The sequence below is a fragment of the Pseudophryne corroboree genome, chromosome 2, assembly GCF_028390025.1.
Source record: "Pseudophryne corroboree isolate aPseCor3 chromosome 2, aPseCor3.hap2, whole genome shotgun sequence".
NCBI classification, from domain to species: Eukaryota; Metazoa; Chordata; class Amphibia; order Anura; family Myobatrachidae; genus Pseudophryne; species Pseudophryne corroboree.
In genome coordinates, this window is record NC_086445.1 from 81,781,685 (window position 1) to 81,803,616 (window position 21,932).

The 21,932-nt window shown below is 51.1% G+C and overlaps 1 protein-coding gene across 3 annotated transcripts in view; it reads right to left on the reverse strand.

The window, feature by feature from the left end:
- Positions 1 to 21,932, reverse strand: part of LOC135050525 (uncharacterized) — a 145,947-nt gene that overhangs the window by 107,191 nt on the left and 16,824 nt on the right. The gene's annotated exons all lie outside the window — the stretch shown is intronic.

Below are 21,932 nucleotides of genomic sequence, written 5' to 3' on the forward strand. Positions count from 1 at the left end.
GACATATGAAATGTTGATATCTTTACAATGTCAACGTTATACATTGACCATCAGTAATGGGTTAGGCTGAAGGAGGGGATGGCTAGGTTTAAGCACTAGGGGGAGGGCTAGGGTTAGGCACCAGGAGGGGAGATTAGGGTTAGGCACAAGGGAGAAGGTTATAGGTAGGGGTTATGACTAGTAATACTTACTTCTGGAAGTGCTACTGAATTTGCCAAAACATGACCAGGAGGACATTGCTGGAGCCCCGGTACCCAACGGACCAAGTAAGCCACCATAGACCACCAGGGATGTTTTGTCAACATTCTAATAAGGTCAGCAGTGTCAACATGATGAATGTCGACAATATACACCACACCCCTTCAGAGGGACTGACAAACTTAGTATACTGTATATAGCTAACGCCAATTGCACCTTCTCCAATCTAAACTTCTTCAGGGGCTGCACTTGCACGTTACATATAACCGATAATTGTATGTCACGATCCGGGTATCTGGACGCCATTACTTACCCTTCAGATGCCTCCTAAGGCTGGCTCAGCGTTCCAGGACCGGATCCCGCTGTTCCTGAGTTTCCACATGCAGAATGTCAGAGTGGTGATTTCATCAGCCGCGGCCTCCGCTGTGCCCGCGTGGTTAAATGTGCGCTTGTCAGTCTGGCGTCTCCTGTCTCCTGTGGCCGGCGTCGCCATTACTGTTTCAATTCTCACATGGATTACAAACCAAACTTCCCTCCAAGTGTCTGCATGGGCGCAGCCATCTTGGATTTTGTCATCTGATCATTTCCACCAATCTGCTGTCTGTATTGTTGATTTGCATAATTGCCTAGCCAACCCCTTCCTTGCTGCAGGTATAAGTAAGCTGTGCCTGAGCAAGGAAGTAGAGATGAGCGCCTGAAATTTTTCGGGTTTTGTGTTTTGGTTTTGGGTTCGGTTCCGCTGCCGTGTTTTGGGTTCGAACGCGTTTTGGCAAAACCTCACCGAATTTTTTTTGTCGGATTCGGGTGTGTTTTGGATTCGGGTGTTTTTTTCAAAAAACACTAAAAAACAGCTTAAATCATAGAATTTGGGGGTCATTTTGATCCCAAAGTATTATTAACCTCAAAAACCATAATTTACACTCATTTTCAGTCTATTCTGAATACCTCACACCTCACAATATTATTTTTAGTCCTAAAATTTGCACCGAGGTCGCTGTGTGAGTAAGATAAGCGACCCTAGTGGCCGACACAAACACCGGGCCCATCTAGGAGTGGCACTGCAGTGTCACGCAGGATGTCCCTTCCAAAAAACCCTCCCCAAACAGCACATGACGCAAAGAAAAAAAGAGGCGCAATGAGGTAGCTGTGTGAGTAAGATTAGCGACCCTAGTGGCCGACACAAACACCGGGCCCATCTAGGAGTGGCACTGCAGTGTCACGCAGGATGTCCCTTCCAAAAAACCCTCCCCAAACAGCACATGACGCAAAGAAAAAAAGAGGCGCAATGAGGTAGCTGTGTGAGTAAGATTAGCGACCCTAGTGGCCGACACAAACACCGGGCCCATCTAGGAGTGGCACTGCAGTGTCACGCAGGATGTCCCTTCCAAAAAACCCTCCCCAAACAGCACATGACGCAAAGAAAAAAAGAGGCGCAATGAGGTAGCTGTGTGAGTAAGATTAGCGACCCTAGTGGCCGACACAAACACCGGGCCCATCTAGGAGTGGCACTGCAGTGTCACGCAGGATGTCCCTTCCAAAAAACCCTCCCCAAACAGCACATGACGCAAAGAAAAAAAGAGGCGCAATGAGGTAGCTGACTGTGTGAGTAAGATTAGCGACCCTAGTGGCCGACACAAACACCGGGCCCATCTAGGAGTGGCACTGCAGTGTCACGCAGGATGTCCCTTCCAAAAAACCCTCCCCAATCAGCACATGATGCAAAGAAAAAGAAAAGAAAAAAGAGGTGCAAGATGGAATTGTCCTTGGGCCCTCCCACCCACCCTTATGTTGTATAAACAAAACAGGACATGCACACTTTAACCAACCCATCATTTCAGTGACAGGGTCTGCCACACGACTGTGACTGATATGACGGGTTGGTTTGGACCCCCCCCAAAAAAGAAGCAATTAATCTCTCCTTGCACAAACTGGCTCTACAGAGGCAAGATGTCCACCTCATCTTCACCCTCCGATATATCACCGTGTACATCCCCCTCCTCACAGATTATCAATTCGTCCCCACTGGAATCCACCATCTCAGCTCCCTGTGTACTTTGTGGAGGCAATTGCTGCTGGTCAATGTCTCCGCGGAGGAATTGATTATAATTCATTTTAATGAACATCATCTTCTCCACATTTTCTGGATGTAACCTCGTACGCCGATTGCTGACAAGGTGAGCGGCGGCACTAAACACTCTTTCGGAGTACACACTTGTGGGAGGGCAACTTAGGTAGAATAAAGCCAGTTTGTGCAAGGGCCTCCAAATTGCCTCTTTTTCCTGCCAGTATAAGTACGGACTGTGTGACGTGCCTACTTGGATGCGGTCACTCATATAATCCTCCACCATTCTATCAATGTTGAGAGAATCATATGCAGTGACAGTAGACGACATGTCCGTAATCGTTGTCAGGTCCTTCAGTCCGGACCAGATGTCAGCATCAGCAGTCGCTCCAGACTGCCCTGCATCACCGCCAGCGGGTGGGCTCGGAATTCTGAGCCTTTTCCTCGCACCCCCAGTTGCGGGAGAATGTGAAGGAGGAGATGTTGACAGGTCGCGTTCCGCTTGACTTGACAATTTTGTCACCAGCAGGTCTTTCAACCCCAGCAGACCTGTGTCTGCCGGAAAGAGAGATCCAAGGTAGGCTTTAAATCTAGGATCGAGCACGGTGGCCAAAATGTAGTGCTCTGATTTCAACAGATTGACCACCCGTGAATCCTTGTTAAGCGAATTAAGGGCTGCATCCACAAGTCCCACATGCCTAGCGGAATCGCTCCCTTTTAGCTCCTTCTTCAATGCCTCCAGCTTCTTCTGCAAAAGCCTGATGAGGGGAATGATCTGACTCAGGCTGGCAGTGTCTGAACTGACTTCACGTGTGGCAAGTTCAAAGGGCATCAGAACCTTGCACAACGTTGAAATCATTCTCCACTGCACTTGAGACAGGTGCATTCCACCTACTATATCGTGCTCAATTGTATAGGCTTGAATGGCCTTTTGCTGCTCCTCCAACCTCTGAAGCATATAGAGGGTTGAATTCCACCTCGTTACCACTTCTTGCTTCAGATGATGGCAGGGCAGGTTCAGTAGTTTTTGGTGGTGCTCCAGTCTTCTGTACGTGGTGCCTGTACGCCGAAAGTGTCCCGCAATTTTTCTGGCCACCGACAGCATCTCTTGCACGCCCCTGTCGTTTTTTAAAAAATTCTGCACCACCAAATTCAAGGTATGTGCAAAACATGGGACGTGCTGGAATTTGCCCATATTTAATGCACACACAATATTGCTGGCGTTGTCCGATGCCACAAATCCACAGGAGAGTCCAATTGGGGTAAGCCATTCCGCGATGATCTTCCTCAGTTGCCGTAAGAGGTTTTCAGCTGTGTGCGTATTCTGGAAAGCGGTGATACAAAGCGTAGCCTGCCTAGGAAAGAGTTGGCGTTTGCGAGATGCTGCTACTGGTGCCGCCGCTGCTGTTCTTGCGGCGGGAGTCCATACATCTACCCAGTGGGCTGTCACAGTCATATAGTCCTGACCCTGCCCTGCTCCACTTGTCCACATGTCCGTGGTTAAGTGGACATTGGGTACAACTGCATTTTTTAGGACACTGGTGAGTCTTTTTCTGACGTCCGTGTACATTCTCGGTATCGCCTGCCTAGAGAAGTGGAACCTAGATGGTATTTGGTAACGGGGGCACACTGCCTCAATAAATTGTCTAGTTCCCTGTGAACTAACGGCGGATACCGGACGCACGTCTAACACCAACATAGTTGTCAAGGACTCAGTTATCCGCTTTGCAGTAGGATGACTGCTGTGATATTTCATCTCCCTCGCAAAGGACTGTTGAACAGTCAATTGCTTACTGGAAGTAGTACAAGTGGGCTTACGACTTCCCCTCTGGGATGACCATCGACTCCCAGCGGCAACAACAGCAGCGCCAGCAGCAGTAGGCGTTACACGCAAGGATGCATCGGAGGAATCCCAGGCAGGAGAGGACTCGTCAGAATTGCCAGTGACATGGCCTGCAGGACTATTGGCATTCCTGGGGAAGGAGGAAATTGACACTGAGGGAGTTGGTGGGGTGGTTTGCGTGAGCTTGGTTACAAGAGGAAGGGATTTACTGGTCAGTGGACTGCTTCCGCTGTCACCCAAAGTTTTTGAACTTGTCACTGACTTATTATGAATGCGCTGCAGGTGACGTATAAGGGAGGATGTTCCGAGGTGGTTAACGTCCTTACCCCTACTTAGTACAGCTTGACAAAGGGAACACACGGCTTGACACCTGTTGTCCGCATTTCTGGTGAAATACCTCCACACCGAAGAGCTGATTTTTTTGGTATTTTCACCTGGCATGTCAACGGCCATATTCCTCCCACGGACAACAGGTGTCTCCCCGGGTGCCTGACTTAAACAAACCACCTCACCATCAGAATCCTCCTGGTCAATTTCCTCCCCAGCGCCAGCAACACCCATATCCTCCTCATCCTGGTGTACTTCAACACTGACATCTTCAATCTGACTATCAGGAACTGGACTGCGGGTGCTCCTTCCAGCACTTGCAGGGGGCGTGCAAATGGTGGAAGGTGCATGCTCTTCACGTCCAGTGTTGGGAAGGTCAGGCATCGCAACCGACACAATTGGACTCTCCTTGTGGATTTGGGATTTCAAAGAACGCACAGTTCTTTGCGGTGCTTTTGCCAGCTTGAGTCTTTTCAGTTTTCTAGCGAGAGGCTGAGTGCTTCCATCCTCATGTGAAGCTGAACCACTAGCCATGAACATAGGCCAGGGCCTCAGCCGTTCCTTGCCACTCCGTGTGGTAAATGGCATATTGGCAAGTTTACGCTTCTCCTCCGACAATTTTATTTTAGGTTTTGGAGTCCTTTTTTTACTGATATTTGGTGTTTTGGTTTTGACATGCTCTGTACTATGCCATTGGGCATCGGCCTTGGCAGACGACGTTGCTGGCATTTCATCGTCTCGGCCATGACTAGTGGCAGCAGCTTCAGCACGAGGTGGAAGTGGATCTTGATCTTTCCCTAATTTTGGAACCTCAACATTTTTGTTCTCCATATTTTAATAGGCACAACTAAAAGGCACCTCAGGTAAACAATGGAGATGGATGGATTGGATACTAGTATACAATTATGGACGGGCTGCCGAGTGCCGACACAGAGGTAGCCACAGCCGTGAACTACCGCACTGTACTGTGTCTGCTGCTAATATATAGACTGGTTGATAAAGAGATAGTATACTCGTAACTAGTATGTATGTATAAAGAAAGAAAAAAAAAACCACGGTTAGGTGGTATATACAATTATGGACGGGCTGCCGAGTGCCGACACAGAGGTAGCCACAGCCGTGAACTACCGCACTGTACTGTGTCTGCTGCTAATATATAGACTGGTTGATAAAGAGATAGTATACTCGTAACTAGTATGTATGTATAAAGAAAGAAAAAAAAACCACGGTTAGGTGGTATATACAATTATGGACGGGCTGCCGAGTGCCGACACAGAGGTAGCCACAGCCGTGAACTACCGCACTGTACTGTGTCTGCTGCTAATATATAGACTGGTTGATAAAGAGATAGTATACTCGTAACTAGTATGTATGTATAAAGAAAGAAAAAAAAACCACGGTTAGGTGGTATATACAATTATGGACGGGCTGCCGAGTGCCGACACAGAGGTAGCCACAGCCGTGAACTACCGCACTGTACTGTGTCTGCTGCTAATATATAGACTGGTTGATAAAGAGATAGTATACTCGTAACTAGTATGTATGTATAAAGAAAGAAAAAAAAACCACGGTTAGGTGGTATATACAATTATGGACGGGCTGCCGAGTGCCGACACAGAGGTAGCCACAGCCGTGAACTACCGCACTGTACTGTGTCTGCTGCTAATATATAGACTGGTTGATAAAGAGATAGTATACTCGTAACTAGTATGTATGTATAAAGAAAGAAAAAAAAACCACGGTTAGGTGGTATATACAATTATGGACGGGCTGCCGAGTGCCGACACAGAGGTAGCCACAGCCGTGAACTACCGCACTGTACTGTGTCTGCTGCTAATATATAGACTGGTTGATAAAGAGATAGTATACTCGTAACTAGTATGTATGTATAAAGAAAGAAAAAAAAAACACGGTTAGGTGGTATATACAATTATGGACGGGCTGCCGAGTGCCGATACAGAGGTAGCCACAGCCGTGAACTACCGCACTGTACTGTGTCTGCTGCTAATATAGACTGGTTGATAAAGAGATAGTATACTCGTAACTAGTATGTATGTATAAAGAAAGAAAAAAAAAATACGGTTAGGTGGTATATACTATTATGGACAGGCTGCCGAGTGCCGACACAGAGGTAGCCACAGCCGTGAACTACCGCACTGTACTGTGTCTGCTGCTAATATATAGACTGGTTGATAAAGAGATAGTATACTCGTAACTAGTATGTATGTATAAAGAAAGAAAAAAAAACCACGGTTAGGTGGTATATACAATTATGGACGGGCTGCCGAGTGCCGACACAGAGGTAGCCACAGCCGTGAACTACCGCACTGTACTGTGTCTGCTGCTAATATATAGACTGGTTGATAAAGAGATAGTATACTCGTAACTAGTATGTATGTATAAAGAAAGAAAAAAAAACCACGGTTAGGTGGTATATACAATTATGGACGGGCTGCCGAGTGCCGACACAGAGGTAGCCACAGCCGTGAACTACCGCACTGTACTGTGTCTGCTGCTAATATATAGACTGGTTGATAAAGAGATAGTATACTCGTAACTAGTATGTATGTATAAAGAAAGAAAAAAAAACCACGGTTAGGTGGTATATACAATTATGGACGGGCTGCCGAGTGCCGACACAGAGGTAGCCACAGCCGTGAACTACCGCACTGTACTGTGTCTGCTGCTAACATAGACTGGTTGAAGAGATAGTATACTACTAATATTATATATACTGGTGGTCAGGTCACTGGTCACTAGTCACACTGGCAGTGGCACTCCTGCAGCAAAAGTGTGCACTGTTTAATTTTAATATAATATTATGTACTCCTGGCTCCTGCTATAACCTATAACTGGCACTGCAGTAGTGCTCCCCAGTCTCCCCCACAATTATAAGCTGTGTGAGCTGAGCAGTCAGACAGATATATAATATATATAGATGATGCAGCACACTGGCCTGAGCCTGAGCAGTGCACACAGATATGGTATGTGACTGACTGAGTCACTGTGTGTATCGCTTTTTTCAGGCAGAGAACGGATATATTAAATAAACTGCACTGTGTGTCTGGTGGTCACTCACTATATAATATATTATGTACTCCTGGCTCCTGCTATAACCTATAACTGGCACTGCAGTAGTGCTCCCCAGTCTCCCCCACAATTATAAGCTGTGTGAGCTGAGCAGTCAGACAGATATATATAATATTATATATAGATAATAGATGATGCAGCACACTGGCCTGAGCCTGAGCAGTGCACACAGATATGGTATGTGACTGAGTCACTGTGTGCTGTGTATCGCTTTTTTCAGGCAGAGAACGGATTATAAATAAAACTGGTGGTCACTGGTCACTATCAGCAAAACTCTGCACTGTACTGAGTACTCCTAATGCTCCCCAAAATTAGTAAATCAAGTGTCTCTCTAATCTATTCTAAACGGAGAGGACGCCAGCCACGTCCTCTCCCTATCAATCTCAATGCACGTGTGAAAATGGCGGCGACGCGCGGCTCCTTATATAGAATCCGAGTCTCGCGATAGAATCCGAGCCTCGCGAGAATCCGACAGCGTCATGATGACGTTCGGGCGCGCTCGGGTTAACCGAGCAAGGCGGGAAGATCCGAGTCGCTCGGACCCGTGAAAAAAAACATGAAGTTCTGGCGGGTTCGGATTCAGAGAAACCGAACCCGCTCATCTCTACAAGGAAGGCGTCAGTGCTTTGGTTGTCTAACCTAGTTCCAGTTTGTCTCTCTCCTGTGGTTGTCTTCCAGGTTCCAGCTCCTGTCTCCAGACTTCTGCTATAGAGACCCGCACCAGCATTCCATCTGCGGTGTAGCCTGACTCTCCGATCCATTCTGGACTCACCTATTTCCAGTTTCATCAATCACCTGCTTCCAGCCCAGCTTCCAGCAGTGTACAGCTTCTCTTAAAGGGCCGGTGTCCTTTCTGCAGTTTACCACTCTCCACCGGTATTATTATTTCACCGCTCTCAAACTCCAAACTTCATTATTATTTCATCGCTCTCAAGTTCGTTTATTATTTAACTGGTTCCAGCCAGTATCCACTCCGTACCAACAACAGTCTGGTTCCAGCCAGTATCCACAGCAGCCGTTTTATCTTCAGCAACCCAGCCTTTCCTGGAACACCAGCTGGTACGATCCTGGGTTCTCTCCATTGCTACAATCAGGCCTGGTAAGGACTTTCCAACTAGAAGATTATTAGAACTGTCTCACTCTACCAGTGCCTGTGGCCCTTGCCACCCTGTAGTACCCAGGAATTGTATTTATCCTCTGTTGACTTTTATGTTTCCTTTACTGCTGCTGTGTTACGGAGTTTGTCATAATAAACATCATTGACTTTTATCCTGGTTGTCGTGGTCACGCCTTCGGGCAGTTATTCTACATGTTACTTACATGTCTAGGGGTCTGATACAACCTCCCAGGTTCCGTTACATCTCAGCCCCTACAACTGAGGCTGCCTCCCGTCAGCTCAGGCCCTCAGTTGTGACATTGTAGGCTGCAGACAGACTTACATTGAACTGGAAGAGACCAGTGGCGTACGGTGAGGTCAGTGGCTGGTGAGGAACTACAGCCATAATGTCCGCCGAATCCTGCCGATGACCCCTACCGCCGCCGAGTCAGTGCCTGCTACTGCATCTGAGTCGATGCCCGCTGCCACCACCAATGGCTTACAAACTCGCCCACCATCAACTGACCCAGCCCTCCGCCACTAATTTGCATCTCAGTCTGAAGCTGCCAATGCCCGCTGCCTGCCTGCTCATCATACTTGTGATATATTGTACATTTTTATAGAAAAAAAAAAATTGTGTTTGGGAAGGGAGTGGGAGGAGGACATGAATGCAATTTTGTTGTCCAGGGCTTCCATTAACTTAATGGAGAAGGGTCTGAATGGTAGAGATGAGCGCCTGAAATTTTTCGGGTTTTGTGTTTTGGTTTTGGGTTCGGTTCCGCGGCCGTGTTTTGGGTTCGAACGCGTTTTGGCAAAACCTCACCGAATTATTTTTGTCGGATTCGGGTGTGTTTTGGATTCGGGTGTTTTTTTCCAAAAACACTAAAAAACAGCTTAAATCATAGAATTTGGGGGTCATTTTGATCCCAAAGTATTATTAACCTCAAAAACCATAATTTACACTAATTTTCAGTCTATTCTGAATACCTCACACCTCACAATATTATTTTTAGTCCTAAAATTTGCACCGAGGTCGCTGTGTGAGTAAGATAAGCGACCCTAGTGGCCGACACAAACACCGGGCCCATCTAAGAGTGGCACTGCAGTGTCACGCAGGATGTCCCTTCCAAAAAACCCTCCCCAAACAGCACATGACGCAAAGAAAAAAAGAGGCGCAATGAGGTAGCTGTGTGAGTAAGATTAGCGACCCTAGTGGCCGACACAAACACCGGGCCCATCTAGGAGTGGCACTGCAGTGTCACGCAGGATGGCCCTTAGAAAAAACCCTCCCCAAACAGCACATGACGCAAAGAAAAAAAGAGGCGCAATGAGGTAGCTGACTGTGTGAGTAAGATTAGCGACCCTAGTGGCCGACACAAACACCGGGCCCATCTAGGAGTGGCACTGCAGTGTCACGCAGGATGTCCCTTCCAAAAAACCTGAACCACTAGCCATGAACATAGGCCAGGGCCTCAGCCGTTCCTTGCCACTCCGTGTGGTAAATGGCATATTGGCAAGTTTACGCTTCTCCTCCGACAATTTTATTTTAGGTTTTGGAGTCCTTTTTTTTCTGATATTTGGTGTTTTGGATTTGACATGCTCTGTACTATGACATTGGGCATCGGCCTTGGCAGACGACGTTGCTGGCATTTCATCGTCTCGGCCATGACTAGTGGCAGCAGCTTCAGCACGAGGTGGAAGTGGATCTTGATCTTTCCCTAATTTTGGAACCTCAACTTTTTTGTTCTCCATATTTTATAGGCAGAACTAAAAGGCACCTCAGGTAAACAATGGAGATGGATGGATAGGATACTAGTATACAATTATGGACGGACTGCCACGGTTAGGTGGTATAAAAAAACCACGGTTAGGTGGTATATATTGTAATACAATTATGGATGGACGGACTGCCTGCCGAGTGCCGACACAGAGGTAGCCACAGCCGTGAACTACCGCACTGTACACTGGTTGATAAAGAGATAGTAGTATACTCGTAACAACTAGTATGACTGACTATGACGGTATAAAGAATGAAAAAAAAACCACGGTTAGGTGGTATATATTGTAATACAATTATGGATGGACGGACTGCCTGCCGAGTTCCGACACAGAGGTAGCCACAGCCGTGAACTACCGCACTGTACACTGGTTGATAAAGAGATAGTAGTATACTCGTAACAACTAGTATGACTGACTATGACGGTATAAAGAATGAAAAAAAAACCACGGTTAGGTGGTATATATTATAATACAATTATGGATGGACGGACTGCCTGCCGAGTGCCGACACAGAGGTAGCCACAGCCGTGAACTACCGCACTGTACACTGGTTGATAAAGAGATAGTAGTATACTCGTAACAACTAGTATGACTGACTATGACGGTATAAAGAATGAAAAAAAAACCACGGTTAGGTGGTATATATTATAATACAATTATGGATGGACGGACTGCCTGCCGACTGCCGACACAGAGGTAGCCACAGCCGTGAACTACCGCACTGTACACTGGTTGATAAAGAGATAGTAGTATACTCGTAACAACTAGTATGACACTATGACGGTATAAAGAATGAAAAAAAAACCACGGTTAGGTGGTATATATTATAATACAATTATGGATGGACGGACTGCCTGCCGACTGCCGACACAGAGGTAGCCACAGCCGTGAACTACCGCACTGTACACTGGTTGATAAAGAGATAGTAGTATACTCGTAACAACTAGTATGACTATGACGACGGTATAAAGAAAGAAAAAAAAATACCACGGTTAGGTGGTATATAATTATACAATTATGGATGGACGGACTGCCTGCCGAGTGCCGACTGCCGACACAGAGGTAGCCACAGCCGTGAACTACCGCACTGTACTGTGTCTGCTGCTAATATAGACTGGTTGATAAAGAGATAGTATACAACAATATACTACTATACTGGTGGTCAGGCACTGGTCACCACTAGTCACACTGGCAGTGGCACTCCTGCAGCAAAAGTGTGCACTGTTTAATTTTAAATTAATATAATATTATGTACTCCTGGCTCCTGCTATAACAACCTGCAGTGCTCCCCAGTCTCCCCCACAATTATTATAAGCTTTTATACATTGATGTGCAGCACACTGGGCTGAGCTGAGTGCACACAGACTGAGTCACACTGTGTGACTGCTGTGTATCGTTTTTTTCAGGCAGAGAACGGATATAGCAGAGAACGGATATATTAAATAAAAGTTAACTTAACAACAACTGCACTGGTCACTGTGGTAAACTCTGTCTGCACAATCTCTCTCTCTCTTCTAATCTATTCTAATGGAGAGGACGCCAGCCACGTCCTCTCCCTATCAATCTCAATGCACGTGTGAAAATGGCGGCGACGCGCGGCTCCTTATATAGAATCCGAGTCTCGCGAGAATCCGACAGCGTCATGATGACGTTCGGGCGCGCTCGGGTTAACCGAGCAAGGCGGGAAGATCCGAGTCGCTCGGACCCGTGAAAAAAAACATGAAGTTCTGGCGGGTTCGGATTCAGAGAAACCGAACCCGCTCATCTCTGAATGGGTTAAAAAAATAAAAATAAAAATGTGTGAGGTCCCTCCTCCTAAGTATAACCAGCCTTGGGCTCTTTGAGCCGGTCCTAGTTGTTTAAATACTGGGGGGGAAATTGGACAGGAGTTTCCCGTATTTAGACAACCAGCACCGGGCTCTTAGTCCGGTCCTGGTTCCAAAAATACAGGGGACAAAAGATGTAGGGGTCTCCCATATTTTTAAAACCAGCACCGGGCTCCACTAGCCAGGGACATAATGCCACAGCCGGAGGACACATTTATGTAGGTCCCTGCGACCGTGGCATTACCCCCCCAACTAGTCACCCCTGGCCGGGGTTCCCTGGAGGAGTGGGGACTCCTTAAATCAAGGGGTCCCCCCCCCTCCAAGCACCCAAGGGCAAGGGGTGAAGCCCAAGGCTGTCTCCAGCACCCCTGGGTGGTGGGTGCCGTGCTGATAGCCATAAGTGTGTAAAAAAATATTGGTTTTTGTTGTGGAACTACAAGGCTCAGCAAGCCTCCCCCGCTTGCTGGTACTTGGAGAACCTCAAGTACCCAGAAGGGTGGAGATAACGGGCCCACTGGTACCTGTAGTTCTACAACAACAAAAAAACAAATAAAAACACAACACACACACCTTGAAAGTAAAAATTTCTTAAAACACACTTACACACTCACACATACTTACCTACATCCCACGCCGGTCACGTCCACTTGTCCATGTAGAATCCAATAGGGGTACCTGTAAAAATTTAAATTATACTTACAAACGAAGTAATCCACAGGAGTGGGGGGGTGGGGAGGGGGGGTGGTGGTAAGGAGAGAGAGAGAGAGAGAGAGAGAGGGAGAGAGAAAATTATTATTATGCACTCACTGACGCTGGATGGGAGCGGGGGGACGGAGGAGCACAGACGGGTGAGAGTGCTGCTGCTGGCTGGGAGGACGGAGCCGGTGCCGGAGGAGGAACGGGGGGGTGGGGATTCCTACCCAGCCACCGCACTCAGGCACACAGGCGCCGCAGGAGGAACGAGGGGAGGGGATTCCTGCCTGGATACAGCACTCAGGTACACAGGCGCCGCCACTTCCACCTCCAGCGCCGCCTGTAGATGATTGGACAGCGGATCCAGCATCTGGGGGACTGACAGGGGAGTGCATTTGTAGCAAGGGCCAGTGTACTCGTGCGGTCACTGGCCCTGCTACTAGCCTGCACCTCCCTCCTTACCTGGGATGGCTCGGCGCCATCCCATGGGGCCGGAGGTCGCACTGGCTCCGGGCAGCACTGGGGACCGGGCCTGGTCCGGTCGTCCCCTGCCCGGCCGGTTGCAGAGTTCGGCAGCGGGCGTGGGGGCGGCGGTGAATATCCACCGCCGCTCCACGCGGGTGATGGCGGCGGGCCTGCAGCCTCCGGGACTCAGGCCCCGCCAATCACAGCGACGCTTTTTGAATTTGGCGCCAGCCGCGAGCCAATCACGGCTCGTGAACTGGCAGCCAATCAGGAGTGGCGGCGGCGAGCCAATCCTGGCTCGCCGCGTCATAGCCCCGCCCCCCGGCACTGGTTTGTTTTAGCCAGCGCCGGGCGCGGGAAGTCAGTTCGGCGACGGAGAAGGAGCGGAGAAGAGCTCCTGAAGAGTGAAGAAAGAAGACGGCGCCGGAAGTCCCGGAGGGCGGCGGTAGTTGCAAAAGAGCTGAGACACGCCGCCGCCCGCCGGGTGAAGTACAAGGAGCCGACCCCCGTCGGTGAAGACCTCGGAAGCCCTGGGACAGCGGTGTGCAACGCGAAAGAGCTTGCACAGGCCACCGCTGCCCAGGTGAAGTCTCCAGGAAGCCCGGAGGTGGTGGGAGCCATCCCACCTCCGGCGAAGACAACGCGGTGGGCGTGGCCGGACCAGGCTTGGTCCAGCCGTGGCCCTTTGGACGGGTAAGTACAGGCGGTGTCGCCCCCCTTCCCCTAGACCACCAGGGATTTGGGCACCAGGCCCGGGGGACCGAAGGGGGCATTAGGCCCACTAGCCGGAAGCACCGTAGGCGGGCACTAGGCCCGTGGGGCAAAGACAGGCACCAGGCCTGAGCAGCAAAGGGCGTTAGGCCCCCATTATCCCCCCACAGTTAGGCAGACATTGGCAGGGGGCATCCAGGGCAAGGAGGCCCAACGCAATGGTGTGTACATAAGTCGGCGATAAGCCGCAGGTCGCTGAAGTCGGCACTAGGCCGCAGGTTGCTGAAGTCGGCACTAGGCCGCAGGTTGCTGAAGTCGGCGCTAGACCGCAGGTTGCTGAAGTCGGCGTTACGCCGCAGGTTGCTGAAGTCGGCGATAGGCCGCAGGTTGCTGAAGTCGGCGATAGGCCGCAGGTTGCTGAAGTCGGCGATAGGCCGCAGGTTGCTGAAGTCGGCGTTACGCCGCAGGTTCGCATAAGTCGGCGTTACGCCGCATGTGTGATGAGTTCTCAGTTTTCCCCACAGCCAGGCCCCCATGAAAGGTAGGCTGTCGGAAGTACGCGTTGGTGAGTACCACAAGGTTGAAACAGTATTACGGTGTTGTGCTATAACCCCTGTATAAGTGTCTCTCCGTCATAAAGCGTAAGCAGCACCACGTCCCGTGGGCTGTGTTGTGTGTTCTCTTACAGGAGCAAAGAAGAAGAAGGGCCAGTCGTCTGGCGGAAGCCGAGTATATAGCTGGTGAGCATAAAGGTGTTTCGTGTGTGTTCGTTGGTGTATGTTGCCCCTCCCCCACCTCCCATTTGGGCGTTTTCGTTCAGGGTCGCCCCTGGTGCTTCGCACCACTACGGGGGCACCCAGTCTGAGGCCACAAGTGCCAATGATGACCCTCCACTGAGCCCAGTGTAGGCCACCCCTGCGTAGTGTCCCCCCCCCCCATTTGTTTCAGGTCACCACAGGAAGTTCTTCTGTGTCTGGACGTGTGCCAGTATCGTCTGAGCTACCTCGACGGACTGAAGGTGGAGGACGGGAGGCGTGAGGTACGTAGGCCTGGTAAGTGAGCGCGCCGAACTTTGTTCCCCAGGGCCCCACCCCCGTGCCTCTTACATTTGGCGTAGCCGGCAGGATCTGCGGACGACAGCCACGATGTGGAGCACGCCACCAGAACGGATCCACCCCCTGGCATGTGGGGATAGAAGTAACTGGCCCGTCCTCACGTCCGCTGACCTACTACGGGCAGTGCAGCAAGCCATAAAGCGTAACCGAGAGGAGCGCCGCCAGAAGAAGCGTCATCAAGCCACCACCGACCCCTACCAGATGGGCCAGCAGACGGAGGAGTACCCCCGGCCACCTGCTGCTAGAGTGGATGTCGAGACGCAGCCGTTGGTCGCAGGGATCCATAGCGGCGGGCATTACTCCACAACCGAGCCCCCAAGATCAACGATCCCCATGGAACATAGGGATTGGCCCCGAGATTGCAGCGACCAAGCCGTCCAATCGGAGGGGCCACACTGGACCCAGCGGAGCTTGGACGAGCCCTGGTGCGCGCTGTTGAGAAGTGGACCATGAATCGCCGGATTGCCCACACGCCTCAGCCCGGGCGATTAGGAATTGGCGCCAAGGGCAAGCCGAGAGGAAGGGAGCGTCGGACAGGCGCCAGGAGGAGCGTCGGATGCGGGAGGTCAACTGGTCTGCCTGTGACGACTACGGCGGCGACCACAAGGGCTGCACCTGGGACGATGACCGGAGCGAAGGGGAGGTAGAGAGATGTACGGGCTGCGGCGATCCCGACCACGAACTGCCCGAGTGCCCCTGGCCTAGGGACGACCTATCCGCCAGCTGGACCGACCTGGAAGACCCCGACGACGATGGGTCGGAGACTGTGTCATTTGATGAGGAATCCAGTGTCTCCGACCAGATTACGGATATCCTTGAAGAATCCAACAACGACGAGTGGGAGACCATGTCATCCGATGAGGAACCCGGTGTTGCTGACCAACCTGCAGACGACCCGGATGACGACGACGGGTGGGAGGATATGTCATCAGATGGGGAATCCAGTGTCCTAGAGCGCCGGAACCAGCTCCAGGAGGCCACCGCCATCGCCATGGAGGGTCTACCCCCCACGGTGGTCCCCAAGGGGATAGCACCCCCAGGCCAAAGGGGGAAGGTGAGTTTTCCCTCCACAGATGCAGGCGCAGATACGGCGGATGGGACACCTGAACGGGGGCCAACCGCCAGAACTAGCGATGAAGGTCCTGACGCCAGGACAAGGGCGATCTTCAGCTTTGTGGGGACCACAAAGGAAAAAGCGTGGAGGAATGTAGCAAGGGCCAGTGTACTCGTGCGGTCACTGGCCCTGCTACTAGCCTGCACCTCCCTCCTTACCTGGGATGGCTCGGCGCCATCCCATGGGGCCGGAGGTCGCACTGGCTCCGGGCAGCACTGGGGGCCGGGCCTGGTCCGGTCGTCCCCTGCCCGGCCGGTTGCAGAGTTCGGCAGCGGGTGTGGGGGGCGGCGGTGAATATCCACCGCAGCTCCACGCGGGTGATGGCGGCGGGCCTGCAGCCTCCGGGACTCCCGCCCCCCGCCAATCACAGCGACGCTTTTTGAATTTGGCGCCAGCCGCGAGCCAATCACGGCTCGTGAACTGGCAGCCAATCGGGAGTGGCAGCGGCGAGCCAATCCTGGCTCGCCGCGTAATAGCCCCGCCCCCCGGCACTGGTTTGTTTTAGCCAGCGCCGGGCGCGGGAAGTCAGTTCGGCGACGGAGAAGGAGCGGAGAAGAGCTCCTGAAGAGTGAAGAAAGAAGACGGCGCCGGAAGTCACGGAGGGCGGCGGTAGTTGCAAAAGAGCTGAGACACGCCGCCGCCCGCCGGGTGAAGTACAAGGAGCCGACCCCCGTCGGTGAAGACCTCGGAAGCCCTGGGACAGCGGTGTGCAACGCGAAAGAGCTTGCACAGGCCACCGCTGCCCAGATGAAGTCTCCAGGAAGCCCGGAGGTGGTGGGAGCCATCCCACCTCCGGCGAAGACAACGCGGTGGGCGTGGCCGGACCAGGCTTGGTCCAGCCGTGGCCCTTTGGACGGGTAAGTACAGGCGGTGTCGCCCCCCCCCTTCCCCTAGACCACCAGGGATTCGGGCACCAGGCCCGGGGGGCATGCAGGCACTAGGCCTGAGGCGCATTAGGCGGGCGCTAGGCCAGGGGGACCGAAGGGGGCATTAGGCCCACTAGCCGGAAGCACCGTAGGCGGGCACTAGGCCCGTGGGGCAAAGACAGGCACCAGGCCTGAGCAGCAAAGGGCGTTAGGCCCCCATTATCCCCCCACAGTTAGGCAGACATTGGCAGGGGGCATCCAGGGCAAGGAGGCCCAACGCAATGGTGTGTACATAAGTCGGCGATAAGCCGCAGGTCGCTGAAGTTGGCGATAGGCCGCAGGTTGCTGAAGTCGGCGTTACGCCGCAGGTTGCTGAAGTCGGCGATAGGCCGCAGGTTCGCATAAGTCGGCGCTACGCCGCATGTGTGATGAGTTCTCAGTTTTCCCCACAGCCAGGCCCCCATGATAGGTAGGCTGTCGGAAGTACGCGTTGGTGAGTACCACAAGGTTGAAACAGTATTACGGTGTTGTGCTATAACCCCTGTATAAGTGTCTCTCCGTCATAAAGCGTAAGCAGCGCCACGTCCCGTGGGCTGTGTTGTGTGTTCTCTTACAGGAGCAAAGAAGAAGAAGGGCCAGTCGTCTGGCGGAAGCCGAGTATATAGCTGGTGAGCATAAAGGTGTTTCGTGTGTGTTCGTGGTGTATGTTGCCCCTCCCCCACCTCCCCTTTGGGCGTTTTCATTCAGGGTCGCCCTGACCTTCCACTGAGCCCAGTGTAGGCCACCCCTGCGTAGTGTGTCCACCCCCCCCCATTTGTTTCAGGTCACCCCAGGAAGTTCTTCTGTGTCTGGACGTGTGCCAGTATCGTCTGAGCTACCTCGACGGACTGAAGGTGGAGGACGGGAGGCGTGAGGTACGTAGGCCAGGTAAGTGAGCGTGCCGAACTTTGTTCCCCAGGGCCCCACCCCCGTGCCTCTTACACATTCATCGGGGCTGAATGCATGGCCCTGTCATTGAGGCACCAGTATATGTGCCATTTCCCATGCATTTTCAATGGGCTTTCACAGCCCATTGCTTCGCCCTGCCCCCTGTCCGCCCCTGGAAGAGAGGCCTTACGTAGCAAATAGGGAGGCCAATACCAGGCCTTTTTGTCAATCTCGGGATACCCAGGATTGTGTTGAAGACCTGCCCGACCCAGCCTGGCACACGCAAATACCATCATAGGTTGGAGCCGGGCTCATGGGCTGTGAGGTGCTGTCTGATCAACGCGGCCGGCTGGCATCAGACTCACCATCGTGGGTGGCGAGGTGCGGTCTGAGCGGCTGGCAGCAGACTGTGAAGCATGACCTCTGACATCATGTCACGCTGCGTAGTACGCACTGCCGGAGGCAGGGGGAGCCGGGCAGCATCTGAGCCTCCTGAGGACACTCAACACTGCCTGGCATTAAAAAAACAATAGGGCAGGTAAATCCCGCCATCCCCAGGATTGAATCCTGGCTGTTTTTTGGCCTGAATCCCAGGATCCTGATGATCCCGGAATTGACCTCCCTAGTGGCAAATGCTCTTTGATACCAATGATTACCTTATGGCACGACATTTTCCGCGCTACCCTGAGCTACAACCATTTCAAACAGCAATTTTTTTTTCCTTTGTCATTTTTAATTTGCCATCCTCAGCTGCCAGTAATAAATTGCTCATAAAGACGTTGGCAGGCCGGGACCTGCTTGAATAAATCAGCGAGTGCGCCATCTTTTCCACTACAGATCTTGTGCCTAAGTTTCTCCGCGCCGAATGCTTCCGCTGCTCACTCATCATGCGAGTTGGGGGCTTGATTTAATAATGATATACAATGGCAAGACTTAATCACTAATGGATATTTATCAGGTCCCAGCCAGTGAACATTCAAACTCCAATGTATTTTTCTGACGTCCGCAGATGTAACCGCGCTGAAGGGAAAATTGTTACAGCGGCTGTATGCATTATACAGTATAAATCAATATCTGCGCCGGTATCACAGACATTCTTCTTCCCTATTATGTTGCTGGTAATGAATACGTTCATTGAAGCACATACCACGCGGGAGTTATTAATGGAGCCTCTAACTGCTAGATTGGATTTAGACTGGGATTTACGGCTATTTTTGACATTTCACATCTTTCACTTTTCTACAGGATTGAAAGAGAGAGAACAAGAAATCATTTAAAAAAAATAATGAATGTGTAGTGTCAGGTGTTCTGTAACATCCTAGCTGCTACACTGCACACCTCTCAACAGCGACAAAACCAACAAGGCGTGCTGGGTATGATATGGCGCTAGATATTATGTCAACGTTGACCATGCAGATATTCATCATGTAGACAATGATTAAGGGGTCTATTCATGAAGCAGTGAAAAGATTGGAGAAAAGGACCATTAGAGAAGTTATCCAGGGCAACCAATCAGCTTTGGAGGAAGCCTTTATCAAGCACATTTTATAAAATGTAAGGGAGATGCTGATTGGTTGCCATGGGCAACTTCTCCACTGGTCTGTTTCTCCACTCTTTTCACTGCTTCATGAATAGACCCCTAAATGTGGACATGTATGAATGGAAAAAGGTGAGACCAGGGGCTGATTGGGCTGGTGGGGGTGTGGGGGGGGGGGGGGCAGGATGCCATCTGCCTCCCTACCAGGAGGAATTTAAGTGTTCCAGGGCCACCTGACTACAGAGGCAGGCAGAGGATGTTCTTGCTCCTCCTGGCCACTGCTCAGCTAGATATAGAGTAGCACTGGTGCAAGATTATTGGTAAACTCGCACCTAATTGAATGTATATACATACCTCCCAACTGTCCCCCGATTTTCCTGGGACAGTCCCGTTTTTGGGACTGCCCCGCTGTCTCACCCGTGGGCCGCAGTGTCCCGCGGTGGTGGTGGTGAGGGCAATTGGAAGTCTTCTGTCAGTCACTGCTCTGCCTAGCACAACGTCTATTCACGGAGACAAAGGGAGTGGGGGCATGCTAGCAGCTCACAGAGTGCTAGCCATGCCCCCACAGTGACGGAAAACAGGGGGTTTGGCTCGTGGTCGCGGCAGTGCTGCTTAGCCACGCCCCTTTGCTGAGGTCACACCCCCTTTTTGGGCGGGCACAGCTTTGCTACGCTACAGGAGTCCGGCATGCTACTTATTCAAAGTTGGGAGGTATGTATATAAGTACTGCACGTTATTTGGTTAGCTATTTAAACCACACCCACATTACACAAGCTACACCCCCAACATTTTTGTCATACCCATTTTTGCATTGCATTCCCTGTGAAAAGCTGGGCCACTTGCTTGAGTCTGCCCCCCATGCTGAAAGTTGCCAGCCACCATACAATCTGATGATAAAGAGGATATTTAATAATGTGGTGTAACCGGTACTGGTGCGAGCCAAGCAATAGTTACTGGTGAACATGTGGTACCCACGTTTGGGATACCCCTTTTTTACCCCCATCATGGCCCTAACTGCAGTCAGCGCTACCACAGGACCCCTTTTTCTTTTGCTGAAACTGATAGGGTTAAACTCCCTACCTGGTGCCGGCCAACAGTTAGGGCACTGGGACCCAGGACAGCCCGCCGGATACGGGAAAGCGGGAACCTCTGGAGCCTTAGGGATTAGAGGGCAATAAGGCGCGCAAGAGAGGAGGAGGAGTCTGATAAGAAGAGTGGGTCTAAAAGGTCCGTGGTACGCGCTGAGAAGAGCAGAAAGGGAGGAGAGCTGCTAGCCGCCGCCGGACAGTGAGCAGTAGAGCGGGCGTGAGAGGAGCCGCTGTGTGTGCCCGGAGGTCTGTTGGGTGGGGAGCGCCTGACAGGCAGAGAGAGAGAGAGAGAGAGAGACGCACCAGATCAAAGCCGCCCGTCACCACCGCAGCCCAGCACAGAAGGAGCTTCCCAGTGGCCTCCCAGCAGGAGAGAGAGAGCAGCCACACTGCAGAGCCACTGCAGTGAGCGGTGAAGAGAAGCACGATCAGTGCCGCCAGGACCAGTGAGGAGAATCCGGCTCCCTGCAGTCCCATCAAACAGCTAACCGATCCACCTCAACTCCTGCTATACGTACTCCTGCAGGTACACTCATAATTCTCAACCTGCTGGCTGATAGTATTGTGCCCCATCAGACAGGAGGCTGGCACTAACTCCCGGAGGACAAGGGGGACGCCCCTGACCCCAAGTGTCTCAGTAAGCATTTCCAACTTAAAGCACCGTACCACTGTTCCAGGTGGTGACGTTATATATAGATGAGCTGTGTTCAGTTGTGATTCCTTCACTAGAGGTCAATACGAGACTGTATGCTAAGAATTACCTTACCTTTCCGTGGATACAAATACCCTTTTAGCACCACTTACCATTGTTGCTGTGTTATGATACAAATAATCCATCCTGCACACCTTCCTACAAATACTTACCTTACGTCCACTGACGTCTTCCCAGGAGTTCATTATTAAAGTGCAAGTTAACATTAAAAAGGAGACACTGACCTCAAACGTCAACTAAGGCGCAGGAACTGAACGTTTTTATATGATGTGTGGACAGTGTAGGTAGTATATTAATTTGACTCAGCACATTTCTTACCCTAAAATATTCTAAGTGGTTCGTTACATTTTAATGATTGCGGTTGCACGCAATATATTTGATTGTTTCACCAAGCCATTGTCGTACCTTTGAAATACATAAGCTGTAGTTGCTGTTATAGACACTAGAGGAATTGAGGTATTGTAATGATGTCTAACCTATGCA